Source organism: Gracilinanus agilis, chromosome 3, assembly GCF_016433145.1.
Source record: "Gracilinanus agilis isolate LMUSP501 chromosome 3, AgileGrace, whole genome shotgun sequence".
NCBI classification, from domain to species: domain Eukaryota; kingdom Metazoa; phylum Chordata; class Mammalia; order Didelphimorphia; family Didelphidae; genus Gracilinanus; species Gracilinanus agilis.
The window spans coordinates 669,669,740-669,680,279 of record NC_058132.1 but is presented as its reverse complement, the minus strand read 5'-3'; positions in this window follow the sequence as shown (position 1 = coordinate 669,680,279).

Genomic DNA, 10,540 nt, shown 5'->3' with positions numbered 1-10,540 from the left:
TTCCTTCCTTCCTTCCTTCCTTCCTTCCTTCCTTCCTTCCTTCCTTCCTTCCTTCCTGGTAGAAGCTGGAGCCCATAGCAACTAAGGATCACAGATTTAGAGTTAGAAGGGATCTTAGAAATCAATGAATCATTTAAAAAATGAGGAGACAGGCAGAGAGAAGTTAATGACTTGCCCAGGTCTCAAAGTCAGGATTTGAATACAAGTCTTCCTGACTCCAAGTCCATTTATTCACCAATACACCAATCTGTTTTTCTGACCAGTGGCCATAGTAAACTCCCTAGTTAATAACTTTAAGAGCAAGAGTTTGGACTTTGGGTATCTGGTATAATTATCAAGTTCCAAGTCAAGAACAAAAGGGACAATGGAGTCTTTTCCTTTCCTTTAACTAGTATAGTTACTATTATTGAAGACTATCAGTGAGCTCCTAAGTAGCCACATTCCACAGGTACCTTGTGATTTTGTTTTTCATAATTAAGAAACATTTGCTTTCTCTTCACTGCCCTGCTCTCACAAACTCCTCATTGGAAAAAAAATCCCTTGAACTCATTGAGCCATTGAAAACCATTGAGGGGAAAACCCACAGAACCACTGAAAACCTTAGAGGGGAAATAGGCATAATCACTCAGTCACTTTGAGCATTACCACATCCCTGAGGACTCAGACTCGGGTAGATAGAACTGGGCAGCAAATGAGGAATATTTCCATGAGATGGAACGGATGCTCCCAAGCGGGAAGTGAAGTGGATTTGTCTAGGATCAGGTGGAACCATCATTTCAGCAGAAGGCAACGGATCTCTAGGTGAAAAGAGGAAATTAAAGTGAGAAACTGATTATTCCTCTCCTGTTCTTACTGAAGCATTGGGCTCTTCCACCTTATGTAGTTAGAATACTTCTCCAACCTCATCAGGAAGTAAAGAGAACCTTTTGAAGGAGCCTTTGAGTCAGAAAGAACTGGCCTAGGGGTTAACTTGGCATGGAAAGTGACCAGGGGTAGGGGTGGGGGGACAGGGAGACAATATCCCATGACCTATGGATAAGGCATCTAATCAAATCATTTCTCAGGTTTTCCACTATTATGACCACAGGACTCCCCATCTTTCCACCTTATTTAACAGGCATAATTCCACAAGGGGTCAATAATAGAGGTCCCTGGGCATAATGTTTGATTGACCACCCCAAATCATTTATTTTCCCAGCCTTCCTCTCAGCACTTAGATCTTTGTTTTTCAGACCACCAGGATGATCTAGGGAGGATTTTTGTTCAGATGCCACCTGGACCGAATGGCCTCTGATGCCCCTTCCAAATCTGAGATTCTGATTCCGTAGTTATTCAAGAACCATCCTGGCTTGTGTTTGGATGGAATATTACAGTGGAGAAAAATATACCTGTCCATAAACCGAGCTTCAAACTGTGAGGAAACAGATTGGATTCTCTGTGGTCCTGAGACTATGAGTGGTGGGTTGACAGTCATCCCTGGATTCCTCATCAGCACTTCTTGTTGGTGTAATTCTAGTAGAAACCAGATCAACCTGTTATTTAGAGAACGCTGTCCCCCAACAATAATTACTGTCTGTACTTCCAACCAAGTTCTTTTCTGATACAGGGAGAGGCTTCTAGGTATGAAATAGGATTTTGCTACTTCAAGCAAGCACTTGGGAATTGAATGATCCATTAGTTTAAGGATGCTAAGAACTCTAGGAGTTAATTCTCCCTTTGGCATATTGCAGAGTCCGCTAAAAACCCAGTATGACTCTGCAGGTGACCAGACTGGCTACCATTTCAAAACTGCTGGTTCTTCTCTGCAATAAGCATGACATCCAAGTTAAAGATGGCACTTGGACCTTTTTAAACTTGGACATCCCTGTTTCCCAATTGCAATGCCAACCGCAATAAAAATGTCAGCTGATAATGGCTTCATGTATATTATCGCCTGTAAGTCCCATGATATTCTTATGAGTGGGGACTTCATTTATAGGCATTATTATATCTTTTACAGATCAGGGAATGGAATCAGAGAGAAATTGAATGACTTGCCCAGGGTCACACAGAAAGATTACAATTAATCTAGTCCTCACTCCAAATTTGGAAATCTATCCAAAAACACTAAGAAAGTGACACTTGTAAATCTGTTCCATAAGAAAACCTGGACATAACCATGCCTTTCACCTACTTCTCTTTGACCAATGATAGAGGTTGGAGATCCAGCATGCCACTTTGGAAAAATTATTTGGCCCTCATCTATGCCACACTGAATAGAGTCTCTTGTACATGTGGGAACCACTGCTAGTAGAACATTTACCTTTTTCTAAAAACAACCTTTACCTTCTGTCTTAGAATCAACAGAAGAACCAATCAATAAAAATCAGATGGGGGCCAGCCTGTCTGGATTGGAAAGGTAGGAGACTCACCTCCTGTTGTCATCCTAGTTGCTAGTTGATATAAATTCTTTTCTTCTACTGTCCCAGCTTCCCCAAGGAGAGTCAGTTTTCTGAGATGTTCTGCAGGAATCATTTTGGACAGCGACACATCAGGATTTCCCCCTGGATTGTCAAGAAATCTAACAGGTCAGTAAGGGCTCAAGAGAAGAATGGAAACCACTTAGTCATTTGGTTCCTTCACAACATGACTATTTTTAATGATGGGTCTCCAATGCATTCTTTCTCTGAAAAACATGTTGAAATCAAGGCTAGGACAGAACTCAACAGCAAATCTAGAACCAGGGACACTATCACACAGGACATGCTATCAGGAAACCAATTACATAGTACAAGATGAATAGGGACAGAACCTATCTCCTTCCCCTCCAATCCTCAACATTTCCCTTGGCTCTGTCCACTCATTACTCATCTATACCTTTTCATGGGACTGCCCATTTCATCACTGAAAGCCAGTCCAAAGTGGGCATTATTTCTAAAATAATAAGCACAAGTTTAATTTGGAGTAGGGAGTTTCTTTCATATTTTTCTTTGGCACATTATTATATATTTATCAGATTAGCTAATATTTTGGAAGAGAGAAAAACTTATACTACAACATTAATATTATTTAAAAAAAGAATAACGTTGAGGACTTTTATAAGCTGATGAGGAGAATCTGATCTCAGATACTTATTAGCTGTGTGACCATGAGCAGGTCACTTAACTACGTTTGCCTCAATTTCTTTGTCTGTAAAATGAACTGGAGAAGGAAATGACAAACCAGTATCTTTGCTAACATAATCCCAAATGGGGTCACAAAGAGCTGGCCATGACTGAAAATGACTCAACAACAATTTTTTTATACACACATTATCCTTGAGGGAATTTGTTTTGCTTGACTTTGTATATTTATCATAAGAAATGATTTTTTTCCTTTTTTCAGTGGGGTACAGGTGGGAGGGAGAGAAAATAGGTTTCTGTTAATTTTTTTAAATTGGATGGTCTGAGGGAATATTACAGATGTGAAATATTGCACGTATTTTTTTAATTTTAAACATTTATTAATATTTATATTTTAGAAAAGTTAACATGGTTACATGATTTATGTTCTTACTTTCCCCTTCACCCCCTGACCTCCCCCCTCCCCTGGCCGATATGCATTTCCACTGGTTTTAACATGTGTCATTAATCAAGACCTATTTCCGAATTGTTGATAGTTGCATTGGTGTGGTACTTTCGATCCCCAATCATGTCCTCATCAACCCATGTATATTGCACATATTTTTAGATGAGGTCCCTATATTATTAGTTTTATTTAACTGTTTTACTTTGCAAGATACCCCTTATAACGTGACAACAATTTGTAAATGTATACAATGTAAGAAGAAAACACATCAATAAAACTTAAAAAAAAAATAAACCCTTAACTTCCATCTTAGAATCAATACTGTATATTGGTTCCAAGACAGAAGAGAGGCAAGGGCTAGGCAATGGGGGTTAAATGACTTGACCAGGATCACACAGCTAGGAAGTACATCTGAGGCCATATTTGAACCCAAGTCCTCTCCATTCTAGTTCCAGCATTGTACCACGTAGTTGCCCCCAACTTTTTTTTTTTAATTTAAGAAGAAAGGTGGGAGGAAGGTAGGCAGAGAGACCATTGCCTCTGGAGTTGGCTCTGGGTTCAATGTTGTCTCTGATACTTTCTCCTTGTGGTACTTAGCCTTTGGTCTGAGTTTCCTCATCCATAAAATGATGGTATGAGATTAGATGATGTCCGAGGTCCCTCCCAATCCTATGATTCCCATCCTGTGATTTCAATACATGTCTCTATCCTAGTGTAGGCTAGATGTTATAAGCATCAGGCCAGGGAGTGGGGGATACAAAGGGAAATCCAAGACAAACTGTCCTTATTTGACAGTGCAGTCTAGAGATAACTGAGGTATGCAGTCACATTTGTATCCTACTTTGCTTCTTGTTCTGGGTCAGGGGGTTGAGCTTGCCTAACATGGTGCTTTGCGCAAACACTTGTTGAATTAAATTGAATCAAATCTACAATTGATCAATCAACCAACAAATTTTTATAATGATTTTATTATGTAATAGTAATATTTATTTATTAAATAATATTTATTAATATTTAAATAATTAAATAATATTTATTAAGTAATATTTATTAATATGTAATAGTAATATTTATTTATTAATAGTTATGTTATTATTACTATTTACTATTAACTATTTGTTATTATAGTAATTAGTAGTTTGTTATTGCTTTATTAATGTTAATCATTATTAAATATGTGCCAAGCACTTTGCCAAGTTCTAGCCAAAACAATTATAGCCCCTAGGGAGCTTACTTACATTCAGTCAGTGGAGACACTGTGTACATATGTAAGAATATACAAAATGAATAGGAAATAATTGGGGAGAGGGAGGGAAAGGCAGGAGTCAGTGGGGAGAGGGGCCAGGAACATCAGGAAAACTTTCCTGTAGAAGGCAGCATTTCAGCTGAAAGAACCTACAACAGTGATGGTGAGGCTTTTAGAGACCTTAGAGACCAAGTGTCCAAACTGCAACCCTCTCGTTGCATGTGAGCCTCCTCTCCTTATTCCCTGCCTTACCCAAGTCAGGGGAGGAAGGAAGTGTCCCCATTGGGCTGCTGGGCAGAGGAGCAGGTCATGTGAGAAATGTCCTCAGGTGTGTGTGTGGAGAGGGAGAGGGAAGCAGCCCCCTCTGGCATGCTCTGGCACATGTACCATAGGTTTGCCAACATGGATTTAGAGATTCCTAAAGGCTGACTGATGGGAGATGTACATTGAAGACATGGGGGACAGCCCTGGCAAAGGTGCAGAGATGAAAGGTGGAGGGTTGTGTGTGAAAAACAGCAGGAAGATCCATTTGGCCAGATGTTTTAAGATGCAAGTTAATTTTTTTTTCAAATCAAGTCCCTCCAATTTTTGCAGAAACACAAGTCTTTACCAGACTTCTCTATGGAATATTCCCTTGCTTAAAAGATACTCCTTTTTTTTTTAAAAAAAATTAACTTTCCTGCCTGCTCTTCAAATTCCAAATCTAGATTCCCACAAACCCTCTCTATTCCTCCAAGTTCATGTTCTGCTGCACCTGAGAACAGAGGAGGGCTTTTCCCCATTGAGGCTGGAGTGGGCTTTAGGCAATTAGTGATTTTCAGAATATTAATGTGCAGCAAAAAACACTTTGAAAGTTGCAGGAGAAAAATGCCTTTGACAGATATACTATTTGAACTCTGAACTACTAACTCTCTTCTGTAGATCTTGTCTCACAAATCCCAAAGTGAAGGAAGTAAAATAGATTCAATGGGCATTTTGATTAGCACCATCTACATTAAAAAGAATGAAGTGAAAGTAATCCCTGCCCTCTAGAAGTTTACAGTAGATTAGGGGGAAGGATATGTTAGTAGATAAATCAATACAAAGGCAATTTTAGGGTGGTGGAAATTGCTTACAACTGAGGTGATCAGGAAAGACTTATGGTAGGAGGTAATATTTAAGCTGATCCTTGAAGTAAACCAGGGACTCAGAGGCAGAAGTTTGAAGAAGGAGTATATTCTAGGTGTGGGGCATAGCCTGGGCAAAAGTATGGAGGTGGGGTTTTGGGTATAGAGGGATAGTAAATTGGCCTGTTTGTTTGGAACATAAAATGACTGAGGCAGGAGACATCTAAGATACATTTCCAGATTGTAACACCTATCTGGAAAGAGAGTTTGGAGCCAACAGTGTGAAAGGCTTGAAATGCCAGAGGAATTTTTATTTTGTCCTAGAAGCAAGTTTCTTTGTTAAGGAGGGTACAGAGTTGGATTGATGCTTCTGGAATATCAATTTGGCAACTATTTGAAGAGTGGATTAGAAAAGGGAGAGACTAGAGGCAGAGAGACCAATTAGCAAATACTGCAGCACACCAAGAAAGAAGGGATGAGGGACTGAATAAGGCAGCAAACTCCTTGTGAATGGAAAGAAGGGACAGATAGAGGAGATGTAGAGGTAGAAGTTATAATTTGGCAACTCTTTGGCCATGTGGGAGGTAAGAAAGAGTGAAAAGTTGAGGATTTGTCTGTATTTATTAAACCTCTATTATATACCAGGCATGGGATACAAATATGAAGAAAGAAATGATCCCTACTTGCCAGGACATTACATTCTATTGATGACACCAAGATTGTGAACTTGGGAAGCTGGAAGGATGGCAATGCCCTTGACAGAAATAGGAAGACAGGTGGATTTTAAGGAAACTGGCCAGCTGTTTGGACTACATTTGTATAGGACTTCCCTTGACCCTGTGTCTCAAATCTGGAATGGACAGCACATTAGGGAGATGAAGATAAATTAATCTCTGTCTTTAGAGCCTTACCCTCAACAAACCCCTTTTGGCAGATGATAGAAGGATTCAACCAAGGCTAATTCCATCTCAGTTCATTAAGACAAAAGTAGAAGGATGAAAACTTCACAGACTAAAAGTAGCTGCCAATAGGTAAATCAACATCTTTGTGTCTGGATGATTCACTTCAGACTTCAGTTAATACTATAATGTACTGAGACAATTCACTAAAAGCTGTCCAATCCAAGCAGTTATATTTAGAAGATCTGGAGTGGCTATGCTGAGCTTTGCTTGGGATTCACATAATTTTGGCGACATTGATTTTAAAACTGTGACTTGGCATTCAATGGCCCTCTCACAGAATATCACAAGCACAGAAGTGTTGGACAGGACGAAGGAATCCTCCTAGTCCAATATAAAGTTGAAAACATCCCAATAGCTTTAGGGAGTTCTATTATTCCCAAGATATAGGAAAGCCAGTGTAAATTTGTAAGTTAAAGCTAAAGGGAAACAATTTTCTTCTTTCATCATTGCCATTCTCTTTCACAAAGAAATATATGGTTGTTTTCCCATTTTGTTCTTTGATCTATTCAGCATTCAGGATGTCATTATTAAGTCTCTATTTAAGTCTGTGCTTTTTGTTTGTGCTCCTTGTATCAATTCCAATTTCTACTGCATTATGATCTTTACAGGATATGTTCAATATTTCTGTTCTTTTAAATTTATTTATAACTTTTCTGAACCCTATACATGGCCTATTTTTAAAGATACCATTTGGTGCTGAAAATATGTAGATTCTTTAATATTTCCAATCTAAAGACTAAAAAGTCTTTCAGCTTTAAATTCTCCAACAGTTTTTTCAGCTTTCTATTTTTCCTTTTTCTTATCTTTTATTACATTTGCCCAGCTCCAAGAAAAGAATGTTAAAATGGAAGGACAATTTAAGGGGGCTTAATTTAAGATATTTGTAATATAATTATGCCTCAAAGATGAAGTGGCATGGTATATTAGTACCACAATAAAAAAGTATTGGCCTGGAACTAGGGAGCTTACATTCAAAGTCCTACTTAATACCTATTTGATTGCAGTCAAGTCACCAACCTTACTGAGCTCCAGTTTTCTCATTTTTTAAATGAAGGAGGTGAGTTAAAGCTCCATTCTGGGTCTAAAACTTATTTTCCACTAATATTTGCTATGGTAAGTTCTATACATTCATGAACATTTTTGTTCATCAAAGTTCAAAGACTTTGATTCAAATTTTAGCTTACATACTCATATTTTTCTAGGACCTAGAGCCCACATCATATGTAAAGAAACTAGGAGATATATGGTTTGGAGAAGGCTAATGGGGGATGTGATCTTGAAATATTTTAAATGCTTTCATGTGAAAAAAGGATTGGATTTATTCTGTTTGGTGCCCAAGGGAAGAAATAGTAACAACGAGTAAAAGTAAAGTAAAAATAAAAGTAGCAATGATGCAAATTTAGTCTTGGTCTTAGGAAAGTCTTCCCAATTCCTTTGAACTATCCAAAAATGTAATGAGCTGCCTCAGGAGTTAGTGAGTTTCCCCTCTCTGGAGACTTTCCATCAAATGCTGGATGACCACTCATGGTATATGTTGTAGTAGGAAATTCTTTTTCCAGGTCCCCAGGACTCTTCACTTTCCCTCATCCCTCAGTTCAATCAGTGCCCAAATCCATGTCATCTTTTTCATCCAACTCCTTCTCACTCATACAGCTATGCCCTTAATTCAGTCCCTCATCACCTTTCCTCTAGATCATGGTAATAACCTAATTGGTCTCCTTGCTTCAAAAATCCCCCCTCCAGTCCATCCTTTACTACTACTGCTAAAGTAATTTTACTGAAACACAATTCTGACTCTGTGACTTCTCTACTCAGTTAACCCTATTGCTTACTATTGTCTCTAGGACCAAATCTTTTTTTTAGCCTTTAAAACCCTTCACATCATGGTGACCATCTTTCTTTCCTTCCTCATTGGACATTACTTCCCTTCTTACATTGTGTTATTCAGTCAAACTGGTCTTCTCTCTGTTAACTACACTCATACTCAATCATCTCTGCACTGACTATCTCTTGCGCCTGGAATGTGCTTTCTTCTTCTCCTCCTCATCGAATTGACCTCTCTCTTCCTTTAAGGTGCAGCTTGGGGGACATTCTGAATGAAGCCTTTCCTGATCCCTGCTTCCCAAATGCTTTCCTCCTCCTATGGAACTAGGTGGCATTTATTCACTTTGCATTCATGCTGTAGATATTTTGTAAAAATATACTTGATGCTTTATTGAAATTTTATTGGAAGACTTTAGTGAGGGCACTATTCATTAAAGAGGCTATTGCAAAATAGCCAGATGCTATGCTTCAGAAGTCTAATGATATGGAAAGAACATCATTTCTCTACTCACGTCTTTTATACCTAGAAGCTCATTTCCAATAGACTTCTCCTTCTTATCCTGAAATTTAGAAGCTAGGGCACATCCAAGAAATGTTACACAGGAAATAGAAAAAAGAAATTTATCTCTCATTAAACATACAGTAATTAATTACCTTGGATAAACTGGTCCCTTTGTGTCTTAGTTTCCTCAGCTATCTTCTTCTAGATCTGTGATGGCAAACATATGGCACATGTGCCCCAAAGGCACACAGAGCCCTCTCTGTGGGCACACCTACAGTCACCCACCAGATTTTGTTACTAAAAAGCTAGAGGGACTTGGGGCAGAGCTATTCCCCTCTCCCTCTCCATGAGTCCAAGGACATTCCTCATTTCACCCACCCCTCTGACCAGCAGCCCATTGGGAGCATTTTCTTCCTCCCCTGTCTGGGGTAAGGCACTGAGGGTAGAGGGTTCACATGCTGCTTGAGGGTATGGCACAGAGTGCAGCTTGTTGAGTATGTGGTGAAGATGATTCCTGTTGTGGGATTGGAGAGGAGCTAGGTTTGAAGGGAACATAGCTCACAGCATGCTACATAGCTGGAGGGGAGCAGAGCACTTGGGCCACTTTCCTCCCTCTCTCCACATAAGCCTTTCATCACCCACCCATCTGCCTAGCAGCCCAATGGGAGTGCTTCCTCCATCCCCTCTCTGAAGAAAGGAGGGAATCATAGGGGAGGGACAAGGCACTTGGTCTCTAAAAGGTTTGCCATCATTGACCTAGATGATCTCTTCCTGCCTATGAGTTATGGGTTTGAACATTTCAAATGTGAATCTAAAATATTTTCTCTCTGTACATTTTATATGTTATTATTATTATTAATTATTATGTTATTATTAATAACAACAATGGCTTTTATATGATGCTTTTCTTATATTATCTTATTTGAGCTTCACAATAACCCTGAGAGGTAGGAACTATTGTTGTTCCCATTTTAGGGGATAAGGTACCTCAGGCTAAGAGAGTGTGATTTGGTTAGGGCTGCAGAATTGAATTAGTAAAGTATTGGAAGGTCAGATCCTCCTGACTTGAGAGTTCAACATTCTATGGTTATGCTGTTTACAGAGATACTGTGGTATAGTGGGTAGAGAACTGGCCTTGGTGCTGGAAACCATAAGTTCAAGTCTCATCTTCATTACATACTGACTGCAGGACTGGCTGAGCCAACTTTCCAGAGCTGTCTCAGACATCTATTAGCTGTATGATTCTGGGCAAGTCATTTAACCCCTTTTTCCCTCAATGTCCTTTACATGAGAGAAATTATCAATATGGTTAAAGAAGAAAAGTACACTTTGTTTTAATTTGATACACTTTGGG